We start from the raw sequence: 19,807 nt of genomic DNA on the forward strand, positions 1-19,807 counted from the left end.
GCCTCCCCGCCACTCGGTTATCTGGGTGTAAAACCGGCGCACCTTCTCAGGCAGATGTTGACCGTCCAGACCCCCAAGAAGTTTTAGTTAGCAAAGAAGCCTGCTTACAGTTTTATAGATAGTGTCTCTCTGGGGCTGCGATGTCCCCCTTCCGGCTCTGGCTGCCTGTCACCGGAGGGGGAAGGTCTGCAGCCGGCTATCTCTGTTCAGTCCTTTGTTCTGTGCGCGGGCCTGGCGGTGTCTTAGGTTAGGGCTGGCTTTTCGCGTGGTAGATATCCCACAGTCTGGTTTGCTAGCCCAAATTATTTCGCTCAGACAGCGCTCAGGACATTCGGCCCGATTCTTACTCTAGGGGACACAGCCCGTGCCGCACTTCCCTGCCCAGCCCCCGCTTGCTAATGCCGTGTGCAGGCATCTGCGCTGCTTCTCCGCTGGGGGAGTTACCGTAGGGCTCACAATCCGCGATTTTTAATTGTTTATTTTTTTTTTCCCCTCCCTTTTATGTTGCCCTCTGTGCTTCCAAAGCTCGGCACAGATTCGGCAGTGAGAGGGTTTCCTGGTGTTTGGAAACTTCTCTCTTTTTAAGACTCCCTTCCCGGGACGGAACTCCGTCCCTCCCTCTTTTGTCTCTTTTTTTGTCTTTTATATTTTTTCCTACCTCCTTTCGAAGAGTTGGGCTGCTTTTCTGGGTGCCTGATGTCCTCTGCCGGCATTCAGAAGTTGTTTTGTGGAATTTACTCGACGTTTAAATGCTCTTTTGATGAATTTGTGGGGGAGAAAGTGTTCTCCCCGTCCTACTGCTCCGCCATCTTGGCTCCTCCCTCCTGACTATGATGTTTTATGATATGGATGACCTTGAGTTTATCCAACTTACAGTTCGTTTAACTTGGACATGCAGATTGACGTTTACCATCATTAGGAAGATTCTGGAAATTTTTTATAAGATTCTTTCCATATCGCCCACCTTTCCTGGAATTATCATTATACACATATTATTTCCTGATGGATCACATGTCTCTGCAACTCTGTTCATTTTTCATCATTCCTTTTCTTTTGTATGCTCAGATTGCATAGTCTCATTTGACTCCTTTTCTCTTTTAAAAAATAAATAAACATTTTTTTATTTTTGATTAATTTGTTTATTTTAATTGGAGGATAATTGCTTTATGATATTGTAATGGTCTTTGTTATATACCAACATGAATTGTCCACAGGTATACATGTGTTCCCCTCATCCTGAAACCTCTCCCACCTCCATCCCCACCCTATCCCTCTGGGTTGTCTCAAAGCACCAGCTTTGGGTGCCCTGTTTCATGCGTTGAACTTGTACTGGTTACCTATTTTACATATGATAATGTACATGTTTCAATGCTATTCTCTGAAATCATTCCACCCTCACCTTTTCTCACTGAGTCCAAATGTCTGTTGTTTATATCTGTGTCTCCTTTGCTATCTTAAATGTCATTACCATCTTTCTAAATTCCATATATATGTGTTAATACACAGTATTTGTCTTTCTCTTTCTGACTTATTTCACTCTGTATAATAGACTCCAAGTTCATCCACCTCATTAGAAGTGACTCAAATGTGTTCCTTTTTATAGCTGAGTAATATTCTATTGGGACTAGAACAAATAATTTCACTATTTGTATGGAAGCACAAAAGACCCTGAATAGCCAACAATCTTGAGTAAAAATGGAACTGGAGGAATCAACTTTCCTGACCAGACTATACTACAAAGCTACAGTCATCAAGAATGTATGATACTGGGGTAAGACAGAAATATAGATCAATAGCACAAAATAGAAAATCCAGAGAAAAATCCACACATCTATGGACACCTTATCTTTGACAAGGGAGGCAAAAATATACAATGGAAAAAGACAGTTTCTTCAACCAGTGGTGCTGAGAAAAGTGGTCAACTGTGTGTAAAAGAATGAAACTAGAACACTTTCTAATGCCATAATCACAGCAAGAATCTCTATGACCCACCTCCCAGAATAATGGAAGTAAAAACAAAAATAAACAATGAGACCTAATTAAACTTAAAAGATTTCATACAATGAAGTAAGCTATAAGCAAGGTGAAAAGACAATCCTCAGAATGGGAGAAATTAATAGCAAATGAAACAACTGATAAAGAATTAATCTCCAAAATATAATAGCTGCTCATGCAGCTCAATACCAGAAAAATGAACAACCCAAATCAAAAAGTGGGCAAAAGACCAAAACAGACATTTCCCCAAAAAAGACATACAAATGGCTAATAAACACATAAAAAGATGCCCAACATTATTAGAGCATCATCAGAGAAATGTAAATAAAAACTCATTATTATTAGAGAAATGCAAATCAAAATTGCAATGACATATCATCTCACATCAGTCATAATGACCATCATCAAAAAGTCTGCAAACAATAAATGTTGGAGAGGGTGTGGATAAAAGGGAACCTTCTTACACTGTTGGTGGGAATACAAACTGGTGAAGACACTATAGAGAATAGTATGGAGATTCCTTTAAAAACTGGTAGTAGAACTGCCATATGACCCAGTAATCCCATTGCTGGGCATACACCCCGAGGAAATCAGAATTGAAAGAGACACATGTACCTATTTTCAAATTTACTGATTCTTTCTTTTACATCTGTCAGTGAGCACCTCTAGTAATTATTTTATTTCAGTTATTATACTTTTTAATTCCAGAATTGCTCTCTGGTACCTATAAAAACTAATATCTATCTCTTCATTAAGAGTCTATTAGTGAGTCACTTTGTCATATTTTCTTTCTTCCCTTTACACATGGTTTTCTTCAGTTCTTTGAACACAATTTTAGTAGCCGATTTAGAGTACTTTTTAAGAAAGCTCAACATCTATACTCCCTCAAGGAAAACATCTATTGACTGCTTTTATTTTTTTCTGTTAATGGACCATACTTTCTTGTTTCTTTTTATGTCTCATATATTTCTGTTGAAATGGATATTTCTGTTGAAATAGATAGTATAATGTGGCAACTCCGAAAATCAGAACTTCCCTCCCCCAGTGGTTTGTTGTTGCTGTTGTTTTTATTGTTTTGTTTCTGTCACTACTATTTGTTTGTTAAGTGAATTTCCTGAGTGAATAGTCTGACTTCCTGGTAGCCAGCAGTCTCTGCTCAGTTGCTGCTGCTGCTGAGATTTATTTAAATTACCTGAATAATAAGTTTCTTCCACCCTTTGCTAGGTGACCTGTGTGACTTTTAGGGTACAAATTCAACACTAAGATAGTTTATAACTCTGTCTTAACCTTAACTTACTACTGTGTAAGCCCTCAAGTTTAGCCATAAGTGAGAGAGTAAGGCCTCTTCAGGTCTTACTGGAGATGTGCATGGGGCCCTTCAAATCCACTCTGCTTCCTGAGGCATCTTGTCCCTTAGATGTCCCTTTTGAGGTTTAATGTTTACTGTTTTGTTCAGGGTCTCATTTGTCTCAAGCAGCTGTGGCATTCAACAATTGTCAGTAGTGTTTTGATAAATGCCTTGTGAGAGGAGTTTTTCCACAGAGCTGGGAGATTGAGACAGGCCAAATAGTGACAATGCTTTGTGAATGGGATTTTTTGAGACACTCCAAATCCTATTTTACTTTTTCCTGATAGTTCAAGACAGCTGGTTTTTGCAGCTACTGTAGTTGTGAGGCTCCTGAATTGGGGGCTGATATTGAGCTGGAGAGGAGGGGTCAATGCCAAGTTATAATCCATAGCCCCACTGTTCTTACTGAGGTTCAGCAGTTTTCCTGGAATATATTCTCTTCAGATTGTTGTAAGCATTGATTTATTTCCAGAGTTCCGTAAATGCTTCTTCAGACAATTTTTGATAATGTTCTTGTTGCTTTTATGAAAAAAAAAAAAAAAAAAAAAAAAAGGTAGGTTTGCATAGGTCTACAGCTCACCATGCCCAGAATCTCTACTTCTTTTAGTCTGCTTTCTCCTCACAGCAATAGTGCTTTATAAATCTCAGTATCATGTTGCTGTGCATGTGTGCGTGCTAAATTGCTTCAATTGTGTCTGACTCTTTGTAACCCTATGTACTGTAGCCCTCTAGGCTTCTCTGTCCATGGGATTCTCCAGGCAACAATACTGGAATGGATTGCCATGCCCTCCTTCAAGGGATCTTCCTGACCTATGAATCAAACCAGTGTCTCTTATGTCTCCTGCACTGGCAGGCATGTTCTTTACCACTAGTGCCACCTGGGAAGCCCATCAGGTTATTTACGAGTAATCTAGCTTTCCATGGCCTGTGTTTCTTCCTTAAAGCAAATGCATTACCCCTCACAGACTGCTGCTGCTGCTGCTGCTAAGTCGCTTCAGTCATGTCTGACTCTGTGCAACCCCAGAGAAGGCAGTCCACCAGCTCCCCTGTCCCTGGGATTTGCCAGGCAAGAGTACTGGGAGTGGGTTGCCATTGCCTTCTCTGCCCTCACAGACTAGGAGAAGCCTATTCTGCATTCATGAGTCACAGAAATCCCTTCAGATCCCTAATTTACTTCTGTCTGTTTGATGCTCTAGATCAAGCCAGTGACTGTCAATCATGGAGGAACTCAGGAACAGCAGCACTAACTCTTCCACTAATTCTGTTCATGCTTTCAGGCTGGTTCTATTGTTTTGGCTGACTTTTCTTTCACTCTCTTTTTTCTTTACCAATTGCTGAAAATGATGAAGCCAGCAATCTAACATAGCCATGCCTGCAGCTAAAGCCATAGAAATTTTACCACATCTCATCTAGTAAACGCATATTTCATTTCCCTTCTGACCTTTAACTCCCAAGGGAAAAAAGTCTCACTGATACTATATTGCATATTCAGCAGAGTTCTGAGCCATTCCTAGTATCTGCCAGGTTCAGAATAATGAAAATCATGAACTGATTCAGCTTGTTTGTGGTTTTCTCCAGTGCAGCAGTCAGTCTACAATTTTTTAAGTGATAAGACAGGAGATTCTTCTATTTGTGGGCTTCAGATTTGTGATTTTAACTCTTAGTGAGAAGACATGAAGTTCCCTGACAAGCAGTGGCTGCTTGTGATTTTTTGGAGGCGTAGATTGGAAGCAACTGGGCATGAGGTGGTGTTGTAAAGTTACATATCTGGTGTTCCTACAGCTCAGCTTGTCTTTGCCACCCTCTCTTCATTGTCAAGTGTGTCTGTATTCTGCTAATGGGAAGCTCTGTTGCACTGGGGAGGGAGATTGATATTATCTTCAACCATATCTGAAATGAGGGGGCTTGTGGGGATTTTGACACCTTCCCCTCCCAGCCTTCATGAGTTCTCTTAAGGTAATCTGAGAACCTCCCCCTATCCTGTTGCATCACTAAGCACATGGCCTTAACTTTTTTTCACATTTGATCACAGGGGTTTGCCATTCATCAAAACCAGCTTCATCTCTCATCCTGAGCTGTGGATCCAAGTTGAGACTTAAGTCCATCTGTAGGCTTTCAGGCTACATTGGAACAGAGTCTGAGTGGACAGCTTATCCCACCTCCAGTGAGTCTGTGAAACCACTACTACATTTGGGTAGATCAGTGCTAGGTCCAGAACTCCATGTGGCTGCAGAGACTCCCCTCCATGTTACCACTGAGCCCATGGTTAGAATCTTCAGGCTGATTAAAACTCCAGCTCTTTGAGGAAACTTCCAGTCAGGGATATCAGACATTTCAGTTGGAAACCTTAGTCTCCTCTCTCCCTTTCTCTGTCTCTCCCTCCCTGCTTACCTTCTTTCTTTCTATCTGTGCAGGTCACTCTGCTGAATAATTGAGACAAGGATTTGCTGGAGCTCAGTGGTAAAGAACCTGAATGCCAAGCAGGAGATGCTGGTTCAATCCCTAGGTCAGGCAGATCCCCTGGAGAAGGAAAGAACACTTCAGTATTCTTGTCTGGGAAATCCCATGGACTGAAGATAATGGTAGGCTACAGTCCATGCAAAGAGTTTGACATGACTTAGTGACTAAACAGCAGCAGCAAGATGAATAGCTGGGGGACTAATATTAAGGAGCCCCCAGTCTTATGAAAGAGACAAAATGGCAATGACTTGCATGAAGGGATGAGCACTATGAGGGTGACTGGGTGAAGCAGCACATGGAGGGGAACCACACCTCACCATAACAGCAGAGTTTGCCTAGTCTTGGGCTGGGAAAATCCTTGAGGTGAGTCTGAGAAAGGAATAAAGCCCATCACAAAGGCAAGAGGACATGGAAGAATTAAGGCAGAGAAGACACTACAATCTCACAGAAAAGTGAGAACATGTGCTCAGGGAAAAAGCAAGGCAGCAGAGTGACCCAGGGTGGGATTTGTGGGGAAAGTGGCTGAGATAAAGCCTGAGAGGTCAGGACAGCCACAAGCTGAATACACAGGGTTATGGGAAGAGTTGTCTAGATCGATGCTGAAATCAAAAGAATTCCAACAAGAAGTGTGGCAGCACAGCACTGTGGTGGATGCTGGGGACATTGATTAGGTCGGCAGGTGTATGAGTCTCTCAGCTTGTTTGTTTTGCTTAAATAATCCCCCAATTGGACTGGGAGCCAGTCTATGGGTCTTGTGTGAGAGGGCAGCTTGGTCCCCTAAGAAGCTTTGCTTTAGGGTCTGTGGGTGTGGAGCAGAAAGATCAACTACCCAGGGAAAGAGGGATTCATCAATTCAGTGTAGCTCCCTCTTGACTGCAGTGGCCTCCTATTTCCACTTCACACCTCACCTGGGGAGTGAGCATTCCTTGGGCTCTGCTGCAGCCTCCCACAATCTACAGCTTCTACACGAGGGCTTGTCTCCAGGCAGATTGATTACTTTCTTTAAAAAACAGTACTTGGGTTTTGCATGTGAACACTACCAGTCTGAGTACAGGGAAGGAGAAGGGTCCTACCTTCTGATCAAGTAAATATCTGTATTAGACAGAAGAGCTTAAAAATGCAGCTTAAACATGTTGATGAGCAAATTAAACCAGCCATCTCTGAGGCTTTAAAAAAAAAAAATGGCCTATTTCTCACTCACTTAAATTCTGAAGCCGGAGCAGCCAATATTCCAGGGAAGCTTTCCTCCATGCTATTACATCATGATCATCTTTGTGGCTCAGCTATGTCCACACATGCCCCCTTCATTGTGGAGGTGGAAGGAGGACCCAAATATGCCCATGGGTGTGCATGCACACACACAAACACACACACACACACACGCACTCATTCTACTTGGCTTCAGCCCACAAGGGACACATGGATACTGAAATTCTTTTTCCCACCACACTGGAGAGAAGTAGTCACATGGCCCTACTTACCAGCACCATTAAGAGGACTAGTCCCCAGGTAGACAGGAAAGAGGTGATCAAAACAGATTAGCACAGAACCTTTATGGTTACCAAGCCTTTCCCAGATTCTTGGACAGCAATATTAAAGAAATGAATATTGCTTCCCCTGGACTCTTATGCAAGCAAAGCTTTTTATTAAAAGAGATAGTTTGTGCACAAGGGAGAAGGCAGGAAAAAAAGAAAAAAAAGTGCAAGCTCTCAAATTAGAAGAGGTGAGTTGCTTTTATAACAAAAGGGAGGATTTGTCTCATGATCACTGAGAATTTGCAGAAATTGTCAAATTTCTTTGATCAGTAGCAGATGACCCTGGGGTGGCTACGGAGAACAGGGAGTCCTTCTGTGAAGGATTATAGGGCCCACATGGGGGCTCATTGTTAAAATGGCTCATTATGTTGACCTCATAAACAAAGAATAAAGTCACAGTGACCCTTGAGACTGACCAAATTGCCCACACGACATTCTGTTTTCCCACTGCGCCTACCTTCTCAAGGCTAGGAGACCACTGGATTCCAGACCTCTGGCTATGTGACCACAGGACTCAGCTACAGGCCAAAAATTAACCATCCCATCAGATAATTTTTCATTGGTGAGGTATACGACCCTGTCAGAAAGGGAGGACACTGGTTCTCCTTAAGGACCAGTCACCCTCTCGTTTTCTCTCTAATAAATTTCCTTCCCCTGCCTGACTGCCCAACTTGCTCTCTTTTGCTCTGCACTCACCTTACAAGGGGCAAGAAATGCATGAGAATTTTCTTTAAGAAAGCATAGGAACAGTGAAGGTTAAAATTTATACTTGAGCTTCTCGTCTTGTGGCAACTAGGTATATTCTCCTTAGTGTAACAGATATAAAGTTAATCTTTTAAGACTGGATTTTTGTCTTGGGATTCAGGCTCCAGGGTCTTGTTTCTTACCCTGCCAAGCCTGTTTGATGAAGGCCGTTTTGTGGTCCTTTTTCAAAAAGGCTCTGCTCTTGTCTTCCAGTCTTGTTACCACACCTCCCCACCACTGGCTAGGCCTGGTTCCCAGTACCTCCACTGACTCAGCTCAGAATATCTAGGGGATTCAGCATTACTTCTGCAAGATTTTTCTCCTAGGCATGTTTTAGGCTAAATAAGTGTTCTTCACCTCGTTTCTTCCTCAGTATGACCCTTTCTGCTGAGTATCTTCCAGGACTCTGAAAACAATTTGATTTGCTAAGGATTTTCCCTTACTTTTTGAGTAGTGCTGTGAGCCAAGTTGGAGAAGGGAATGGCACCCCCCTCCAGCACTCTTGCCTGGAAAATCCCATGGGCGGAGGAGCCTGGTAGGCTGCAGTCCATGGGGCTGCGAAGAGTCGGACACGACTGAGTGACTTCACTTTCACTTTTCACCTTCATGCATTGGAAAAGGAAATGGCAACCCACTCCAGTGTTCTTGCCTGGAGAATCCCAGGGACGGGGGAGCCTGGTAGGCTGCCCTCTATGGGGTCACATAGAGTCGGACATGACTGAAGCGACTCAGCAGCAGCAGCATGATCCAAGTAAAGTTGGCTGAGGGCCTTTTCTTTCTTTTTTTTTTAAATCCATTTTCTTAATTTTCAAGTGATGTTGGAGAGTGTCAAGGAAGAAGAAATTTCCTCTACTCTTCCAGGTTCTTCTGGCTGGTCTAAGAATTAAATTGGCAGGCTACAGATTAGCAGGAGAAAATCAAATACAGTTTAATGCATACATGAGAGAGACTCAGGAGAACTGAGTAACTCACCAAAATGGCTGAAAACTTTACCTTAAATATCACCTTCAGATAAAGAAAAAAAAGAGAGTGTTGAGGGTATTGGTTTGGGACCTCAAAGAGGAGAAAGGCAGTTGACAAGGAGATAGAAATGCAAATGCTTGGTAAACAAATGTGCTAGGCTATCAGAGACAATGGGGCACAGAGGAATTTTAAAAATAGACTTTGCTAGACTCCTTTCTGTTTATAAATCTAGTTCATGCTATAGTTAAATATGGCAATAGCTCCCTTCCTGGAACAATTTCTCTATCTACATTCATTTAGGCTGTTAGGGGAAAAGTCAAAATTTCTTTCTGAGTCTTTTGGGCCTTTATTGTTTTCAGCTCAAACTAATCCACAGGCCAAAGAGACATCTTAGAGTGATAAGTTTCGCTCCACTGCAACAGAAAAGGGAAAGAGTTGTGTTTTCATTTTGAGGATTTCTTGGTGCCTTTGCGCTACCAAATTGGAGCATATCTGTTTGGTTTAACATTTAACACAGAGCCTGGCACACAATAGGCATCTGGTGTTTACCAACTAGATGATCACAATGTGAGTCCAGGGCATTATACAAGTATTCCTGACAGAGACCCAGGGGCCATGCATGACAGCTCTGTGTGAAATTGACACCTCAGTGTGTGAGTGTGTGAAAGTCACTCAGTCATGTCCGACCCTTTGCAACTCCATGGATTGTAGTCTTCCAGGCTCCTCTGTCCATGAAATTCTCTAGGCAAGAATACTGGGTTGCCATTTCCTTCTACAGGGGATTTTTCTGACCCAGGGACCGAACCCAGGTCTCCTGTACTGCAGGCAGATTGTTTACAGTACTCCATAACTGAAACTGTGAACCCTTTCTACTCAAATTGAGAGCTGTACACATCTAAATATGTAGTCATGTGAACAAAACCTTGGATAGCCAGTTTAGCAAGATTTTAATTTGAAAAAGAGTTGCTGCGCAGCATATGGAACAATGCTCTAATTTGACCTCTGCTACACATTGGTCAGTTTTCATTCCAATAACAAAGAAAGGCAATTCCAAAGAATGCTCAAACTACCTCACAATTGCACTCATCTCACACGCTAGTAAAGTAATGCTCAAAATTCTCCAAGCCAGGCTTCAGCAATACGTGAACCGTGAACTTCCAGATGTTCAAGCTGGTTTTAGAAAAGGCAGAGGAAAGAGAGACCAAATTGCCAACATCTGCTGGATCATTGAAAAAGCAAGAGAGTTCCAGAAAAACATCTACTTCTGCTTTGTTGACTATGCCAAAGCCTTTGACTGTGTGGATCACAATAAACTGTGGAAAATTCTGAAAGAGACGGGAATACCAGACCACCTGACCTGCCTCTTGAGAAATTTGTATGCAGGTCAGGAAGCAACAGTTAGAACTGGACATGGAACAACAGACTGGTTCCAAATAGGAAAAGGAGTGCATCAAGGCTGTATATTGTCACCCTGCTTATTTAACTTATATGCAGAGTACATCATGAGAAATGCTGGGCTGGAAGAAGCACAAGCTGGAATCAAGATTTCTGGGAGAAATATCAATAACCTCAGATATGCAGATGACACCATCCTTATGGCAGAAAGTGAAGAGGAACTAAAAAGCCTCTTGATGAAAGTGAAAGAGGAGAGTGAAAAAGTTGGCTTAAAGCTCAACATTCAGAAAACGAAGATCATGGCATCTGGTCCCATCACATCATGGGAAATAGATGGGGAAACAGTGGAAACAGTGTCAGACTTTATTTTGGGGGGCTCCAAAATTACAGCAGATGGTGACTGCAGCCATGAAATTAAAAGACGCTTACTCCTTGGAAGAAAAGTTATGACCAACCTAGATAGCATATTGAAAAGCAGAGACATTACTTTCCCAACAAGGGTCCGTTTAGTCAAGGCTATGGTTTTTCCAGTGGTCATGTATGGATGTGAGAGTCAGACTGTGAAGAAATCTGAGCGCCAAAGAATTGATGCTTTTTTTTTTAATTTATTTTATTTTTTAACTTTATAATATTGTATTGGTTTTACCATATATCAACATGAATTTTGAACTGTGGTGTTGGAGAAGACTCTTGAGAGTCCCTTGGACTGCAAGGAGATCCAACCAGTCCATTCTGAAGGAGATCAGCCCTGGGATTTCTTTGGAAGAAATGATGCTAAAGTTGAAACTCCAGTACTTTGGCCACCTCATGCGAAGTGTTGACTCATTGGAAAAGACTCTGATTATGGGAGGGATTGGGGGCAGGAGGAAAAGGGGACAACAGAGGATGAGATGGCTGGATGGCATCACTGACTCGTTGGACATGAGTCTGAGTGAACTCCGGGAGTTGGTGATGGACAGGGAGGCCTGGAGTGCTGTGATTCATGCGGTTGCAAAGAGTCGGACACGACTGAGCGACTGAACTGAACTGAACACACTGGTCACATGACCTTAAGCAACTCAACTAATCTCTTTCTGCTTTGTTTTCCCATCTGTGTAGTGAGAGTATTAACACCTTCCCTGTCTATCCCACAAGGGTGGTCCGATGACCAAAAGCAGCTCATAATTGGGCAACTTTCTTTACATGCTAGAGTTTCTGACAATACCAAAAACATTTCAGTGGACCTAGCTCTCTGCAAATATTGAGAGCCTGTTCTTACTGGTCAGTTTTGAGGGGAGTATTTTGTTACCTGTTCAATCTGCTGTCTGTCTAAACACACTCCCTGAGTTGGAAAAGAACAAGTGTTGTTTCTACAACATTAGACTGAACCAGAATTAGCTGGATTGGTTGTCTGCTCAGTTTTGTTTAAGCTGTTGAATGAAGGTTTGAATGAAATCAATTCTTATAGGCTTAATGTCCACTTTGGGCCCTTAAAGAGTATTATTATTCTGAGCAGAACTATTTGGAGTGAAGAATAAAATTGATGATATTTTAAAATCATGGGGAATAGCCAACACTGAGAGACACTGAAAGAAATTCAAGGTAAAACCAGGCAGAGTATGCTGGATGGACTGGAAGGAAAGAGAATTCTAATGTTCCACAAACGACTACAGTCCCAGGGCCAGGGTATGGGTATGTCCTTGAAGAAAGTCAGGACTTGCAGTCTCCAGGCCACAGTAGCCTTACCTGTTTTATATGTGAACCAGATCACATTTTTTATTTTAAAGTTTTAATTTAAATTCTTTCTTCTTTTCCATTATGGTTTATCACAGGATATTGAATGTAGTTGCTTATGCTATAGGGTAGGATTTTATTTTTTATCCATTCTACATAAAATAATTTGCATCTGCTAACCCCAAACTCCCAATCTACCCCTCCCTTACTCCCCTGACAATCACAAGTCCATTCTCTATGTCTGTGAGTCTGTTTCTATTTTGTAGATAAGTTCATTTGTGTCATATTTTAGAATTCTAGATTGCAGATAAAAATGATATTGTATGGTATTTGTGCTTCTCTTTCTGACTTAGTATGATAATCTTTAGGTTCATTTATGTTGCTTTGAAAGGCAATATTTCATACTTTTTATGGTTCAGTAGTATTCCATGGTGTATAAATATATTTTTATATATCACCATGACATAATATATTTATATATATGTGTGTATATATATATATATATATGTGTGTGTGTGTGTGTGTGTGTATACGTATATATAAATATACACACACACAACTGGAATGGTTTTGGGGGCGACAATGGGAGGATGAGCCCATGTACCTGTAAAGATGCTGTCCATTTTCTATTACATTCATTGCATGGTTTTCCACCTCTTATGAAGGCTCAGAGTGCATATAGCACCTCCTACTAACCCACAAAAAGGCTCTCAGATATGCCTGCTGCTTCATTGTTAGCTCAGCAAGGAGAACGTACCCTCACTGGTTGGCCCACTGAACGCTTTCTCATCCTTTAAGGCTTAGATATCCTGTTCCCTGTAAATGCTCCCCTGACTATCCTTGGAAGAGGGCTGCTATGCCATTGTTGCCATTCCACAAGTGAGCAGGTTGTGTCTTGAAGAAATCAGGTAACTTTGTAATGTCTCAAAATTTGTTTCCACTGAGCAGGGATTCATCCTGTACAGGTTCTAATGGACTCTAAAATTTGTAATCTTACCTATAGACCTAGACCCCACCCCCCACCCCAATAGAGGGGCAAAACTTGCCATTCCAAAATATCTCTGGTGTGTGGATTATCAAAACTAAAAATAATTAAGGCCCAAAATATTCTGGAAAAAAGCTTTGATCTTTCACCTCACTGCCTAAAAAAATTAGAGAGAGGGTCTATTTCTGGAATAGGGATACTACCAAAGATATCTGAAAAGAATATGGGCCAAGGGTAGTGGGGAAAACTCGGCAGAGCCTACAGATCAGAGGTTTCTCTGTGTCTCACTGTCTCTGATGGTCCAGCAACCATTTGTTTACTGAACATTTACTTTTCCATCTTTATGTCAGTTGTCTTCCTCCCCTTGGAAATCTCAAACCAGTACCCCCAACAACTTCTTTTTTCTTTACCTGAAAATGGTATTTCTTCACCTGAAGGTGAAGGTTTCAGTCACTTTTGTGAGTTACTCAGTTTTACTGGGTCTATCCCATGTATACCTGTTACTAAACTTTAGAAGGATTTTCTCTTATTATAATCTGTCTCATATCAATTTAATTCTTAGACCAGCCAGAAGAACCTGGAAAAATTTCTTCTTCCTGAAAATATGATTAATAAAGTGCTGGATCAGGATTCAAGTGAAGCCACACACTTAATTACTAATACACTTTGATGTGTAATTTATAAGTGTAAGAGAAAGTCAGAGGCACAAAATTATGTTACTGCTACTAAAGTTTATGCTACTGTGAATGAAAAATATGGCCTGCTATATCAGTAAACATAGGATATTGCAGCCTTCAAGCCATCACATTACATCCACCCCAACTGTGAGCATTGAGGGAACTCAGGATAATTGCCATACCACCATCAACAATCTAGCAGTCAATGTTGCAGCCACCCACCAACAGTGCACCCTGGAGAGACGCAGGATGTGAAAACACAGAATAGTGGCCCCAGATAGCTCAGATGCATATCAAAGAAATGACTTAAGTTATCTCAGACTCTTGCATCTTCCCATACATAGAAAAGCACTAAACGATTTAACTGGAGATATCTGTTTTTCTCTAACAGTAATCTTTTGGAGTTCCAAATACCTGATCTTTGATGCAAAAATTCCTATATATCCTGCCCCTCAACCCTTGCTTCTTGGGAGCTGTCTCTCAGAGTTATCCGAGATACTATGTCTTGGGCTTCAGTCCTCAATTCTGGCCACCAAATAAAGCCAACGCTCAACTTCTAGGTTATGCATTTTTTTCAGTTGACACTTTTGGTCACCATTTAGGAAGGGAATCAGAGAAGACTTCTGTCCTTTGTCTGAACTCTGTGAAGAACCGGAGCCTTGGTACCAGTAGAGGTCTCTTGTTTCCATCCATCTTCTCAGAGAGTCCACATGAATTTGGATATGTCTTTCCTGGTTCTCGGAAATCCCAATTTTTGGCTGATGATTCTGAGTTTTATTTGGCAACATCTAAGAGGTAACTGACTCCCCAATTGAAAAATATTAATGTGTGCTCTCTAATTTAAATATATTGTGGGAGCCCAGTTGAAACATACTGGGGATCAGTTTAGACACTGAACAGGTTCTCCTCAGTGAAATGTACTGGCAAGTTTTTACTCCGTTAAAAGACTAAGATTAAGAACTAAGTCAAGGCTGTATATTGTCACCCTGATTATTTAACTTATATACAGAGAACATCATGAAAAACGCGGGCTGGAAGAAGCACAAGCTGGAATCAAGATTGCCGGGAGAAATATCAATAACCTCAGATATGCAGATGACACCACCCTTATGGCAGAAAGTGAAGAGGAACTAAAAAGCCTCTTGATGAAGGTGAAAGAGGAGAGTGAAAAAGTTGGCTTAAAGCTCAATATTCAGAAAACGAAGATCATGGCATCTGGTCCAATCACTTCATGGGAAATAGATGGGGAAACAGTGTCAGAGTTTATTTGGGGGGGCTCCAAAATCACTGCAGATGGTGACTGCAGCCGTGGAATTAAAGACACTTACTCCTTGGAAGAAAAGTTATGACCAACCTAGATAGCATATTGAAAAGCAGAGACATTACTTTGCCAACAAAGGTCCATCTAGTCAAGGCTATGGTTTTTCCTGTGGTCATGTATGGATGTGAGAGTTGGACTGTGAAGAAGGCTGAGCACCGAAGAATTGATGCTTTTGAACTGTGGTGTTGGAGAAGACTCTTGAGAGTCCCTTGGACTGCAAGGAGATCCAACCAGTCCATTCTGAAGGAGATTAGCCCTGGGATTTCTTTGGAAGAAATGATGCTAAAGTTGAAACTCCAGTACTTTGGCCACCTCATGCGAAGAGTTGACTCATTGGAAAAGACTCTGATGCTGGGAGGGATTGGGGGCAGGAGGAGAGGGGACGACAGAGGATGAGATGGCTGGATGGCATCACTGACTCAATGGACGTGAGTCTGAGTGAACTCTGGGAGTTGGTGATGGAACAGGGAGGCCTGGTGTGCTGCAATTCATGGGGTTGCAAAGAGTCGGACACGACTGAGCGACTGAACTGAACTGAAGATTAGACCAGGTAATTAGAGGGAAACTGATCTGTCAATTTTCCTTGAATTTTCTATACTAGCGATTTTATTTTGACAAACTGGCCTCTGAAATTTTCTTTTCAAAACAAAAGAAATAGAAACAACAGATCTCTAGCCTCTAACTAACAGCCTGGTTTATATACATACAGAACTTACAATTACTTAATTGGAAATTAAATAAATCTCGCCTTGAAAATGAGAGGGCTCTTCTATGGTGTGTGCACTGAAATTAAAAACTCAGCTTAATGTGGACATCTTATGAAAATTCTGATGTTAAATAAAAGCCCAGTAGTGGGAATTTGCATTTCTCTTCCTATGTCTTTAATACATAAATGTCCTACCTGATCTTCTTAAGGTATTGTGTGTGTGTGTGTTTTGAAAATGTGATCTCTATCATACTTCTTTGGAGAGAAATCTTTCTGGATTTTATTTAAGTGGCACGCTACCCATACTCTTACGGGGAAGCCTGTTGCATCTTATTGATTTGAATCATTATTTTCATTTAATTTTTATTTTATAATGGAGCATAGTTGATAAATAATGCTGAATGAGTTTTGTTGTCATGATTCAGTCACTAATTTGTGTCCAACTCTTTGCGATCGCCATGGACTGTATGACTCCAGGCTCTCCTGTCCTTCACTATCCCTGGAACTTGCTCAGATTCATGTCCATTGAGCCAGTGATGCTATCTAATCATCTCATCCTCTGCCACTCCCTTCTTCTTTTGCCTTCAATCTTTCCCAGCATCAGGGTCTTTTCCAGTGAATCAGCTCTTTGCATCAGGTAGCCAAAGTATCAGAGCTTCACTTCAGCATCAGTCCTTCCAATGAATATTCAGGACTGATTTCATTTAGGATTGACTGGTTGGAGTCAATCCTTGCAGTCCAAAGGACACTTAAGAGTCTCCGCCAACACTACAGTTCAAAATCATCAGTTCTTTGGTGTTCAGCCTTCTTTATGGTTTAACTCTCATATCTGTACGACTTCTGGGAAAACCATAGCTTTGATTAGATGGACCTTTGTTGGCAAAGTGATGTCTCTGCTTTTTAATATGCTATCCAGGTGGGTCATAGCTTTCTTTCCAAGGTGCACGTGTCTTTTGGTTTCATAGCTGAAGTTGCTGTAGGCAGTGTTTTTGGAGGCCAAGAAAATAAAATCTGTCACTGCTTCCACTTTTCGCCCTTCTATTTGCCATGAAATGATGGGACCAGGTGCCATGATCTTAGTTTTGTTTTTTTTTTTTTTTAATTGAAGGATAATTGCTTTACAGAACTTTGTGGTTTTCTGTCATATATCAACAAGAATCAGCCATAGGTATACCCGTGTCCCCTCCCTCCCAAACCTCTCCCATCTCCCTCTCCACCCGACCCCTCAGCCTGTCTTAGAGACCCTGCTTGAGTTCCCTGAGTCATACAGCAGTTTCAAGCCAGCTTTTTCATTCTCCTTTACAGTCACTTGGTCATGTCCAATTCTTTGCATGCCCATCGACTGTAGCCTGCCAGGATCCTCTGTCCATGGAATTTCCCAGATAAAAATACTAGAGTGGGTTTCCATTTCCTCCTCCAGGGAATCTTCCCAACCTAGTGATCAAATCTGTGTATTTTACACTGTAGTCAGATTCCTTCATGCTGAGCCATTGGGAAAGCTCAGTGTCAGTTTTAGGTGTACAGCCAAGTGATTCTGTTATGCATATACATGTATCTATTCTTTTTCAAATTCCTTACCCATTTAGGTTATTACAGGATACTGAGTAGCATTCCCTGTGCAACACAGTAGGTCCTTGCTTGTTATCATTATATCATATAATGTTATACATTATACAGCAATATATACTTGTCAATCCTATCTATGCCCCATCTATCCTGGCGCCCCTACTCTAAACACTGATAGACATAAATTTGTTCTTCAAGCCTGTGAGTCTGTTTCTGTTTTGTAAATATGTTCATTTGTGTTATTTTTATTAGATTATGCATATAGTTATATGATATGATATTTGTCTTTCTCTATCTCAGTATGATAATGTATAGGTCCATCCATGTTTCTGTAAATGGCATTATTTTACTCTTTTTTTAATGGCTGAGGTGTATTCCATTGTATATGTAACCACATCTTTATCCATTCATCTACTGATGGACATTTAGGTTGTTTCTCTGTCTTGGCTTTTGGAAACAGTGCTGTAACGAACATTTGGGTGTGTGCATCCTTTTGAAACAAGGCTTTCTCCAAATATATGCCCAGGACAGGCATTGCTGAATAACACAGTAGCTCTTAGAGAGGAGATGGAAACCCACTCCAGTATTCTTGACTGGGAAATCCTATAGACAGAGGAGCCTGGCAAACTACAGTCCATGGGGTTACGAAGAGCCAGATGTGATTTAGCAACTAAACGAAGGTAGCTTTATATTTAGTTTCTTAAGGGATATCCAAACTGTTTTCTATAGTGGCTGTACCAATTTACATTTCAACCAGCAGTGTAGATTTCCTTTTCTCCACACACTCTTCAGCATTCATTGTAGATTTTTTTTGATGATGACCATTCTGGTGTGAGATGATAGATTACTGTAGTTTTGATTTGCATTTCACTAATAATTAGTGATGTTGAGAATCTTTTCATGTGCTTCCTGGCCATCTGCATATCTTCTTTGGAGAAATGTCTTTTTAGGCTTGTCTCTTATTTGATTGGATTGTTTGTTTGTTGGCTTGTTTTTGATAATGAGACACATGAGCTTCTTGTAAATTTTAGAGGCAAATCCTTTGTCAATTGTATCATTTGCAAATATTTTCTCCCATTCTGTAGGTTCCCTTTTCATTTTGTTAATGGTATCCTTTACTGTGTGAAAGTTTTTGAATTTAATTAGGTTTCATTTAAAAACAATTATTTCTGTTGCTCTGACAACAATATATTTTCTTATATATTTCTACTGTTTATGTAAAAACATGTTCTGCTCACCTTTTCCTCTAAGAGTTTTATAGTATCTGATCCTACATCTAGATCTTTAATCAATTTTGAGTTTATTTTTGTGTATGGTGTTCCAGACTGTTATAATTTCATTTACTTTTACATGCAGCTGTCCAGTATTCATAGTTCCATTAATTAAAGAGACTGTTTTTCCTACATTGTATAGTCTTGCTTGCTTACTTTGTTGTAGATTAATTGACGATAGGTGGGCAGATTTATTTATGGACTTTCTATCTAATCACACTAGGGCCACAGCCTTGTCTAACTCAATGAAACTAAGCCAGGCCGGCGGGCAACCCAAGATGGGCGGGTCATGGTGGAGAGATTTGACAGAATGTGGTTCACTGGAAAAGGAATGGCAAACCACTTCAGTATTCTTGCCTTGAGAACCCCATGAACAGTATGAAAAGGCAAAATGATAGGATACTGAAAGAGAAACTCCCCAGGTCAGTAGGTGCCCAATATGCTACTGGAGATCAGTGGAGAAATAACTCCAGAAAGAATGAAGGGATGGAACCAAAGCAAAAACAATACCCTGCTGTGGATGTGCCTGGTGATAGAAGCAAGGTCTGATGCTGTAAATAGCAATATTGCATAGGAACCTGAAATATCAGGTCCACGAACCAAGGCAAATTGGAAGTTCTCAAACAAGAGACGGTAAGAGTGAATGTCGACATTCTAGGAATCAGCGAACTGAAATGGACTGAAATGGGTGAATTTAACTCAGATGACCATTATATCTACTACTGGGGGCAGGAATCCCAAAGAAGAAATGGAATGGCCATCATGGTCAACAAAAGAGTCCGAAATGCAGTACTTGGATGCAATCTCAAAAATGACAGAATGATCTCTGTTCATTTCCAAGGCAAACCATTCAATATCACAGTAATCCAAGTCTATGCCCCAACCAGTAACGCTGAAGAAGCTGAAGTTGAACGGTTCTATGAAGACCTACAAGACCTTTTAGAACTAACACCCAAAAAAGATGTCCTTTTCATTATAGGGGACTGGAATGCAAAAGTAGGAAGTCAAGAAACACCTGGAGTAACAGGCAAATTTGGCCTTGGAATACGGATTGAAGCAGGGCAAAGACTAATAGAGTTTTGCTAAGAAAATGCACTGGTCATAACAAACACCCTCTTCCAACAACAC

The sequence above is a fragment of the Bubalus bubalis genome, chromosome 2 (assembly GCF_019923935.1).
Source record: "Bubalus bubalis isolate 160015118507 breed Murrah chromosome 2, NDDB_SH_1, whole genome shotgun sequence".
In the NCBI taxonomy this organism is placed as follows: domain Eukaryota; kingdom Metazoa; phylum Chordata; class Mammalia; order Artiodactyla; family Bovidae; genus Bubalus; species Bubalus bubalis.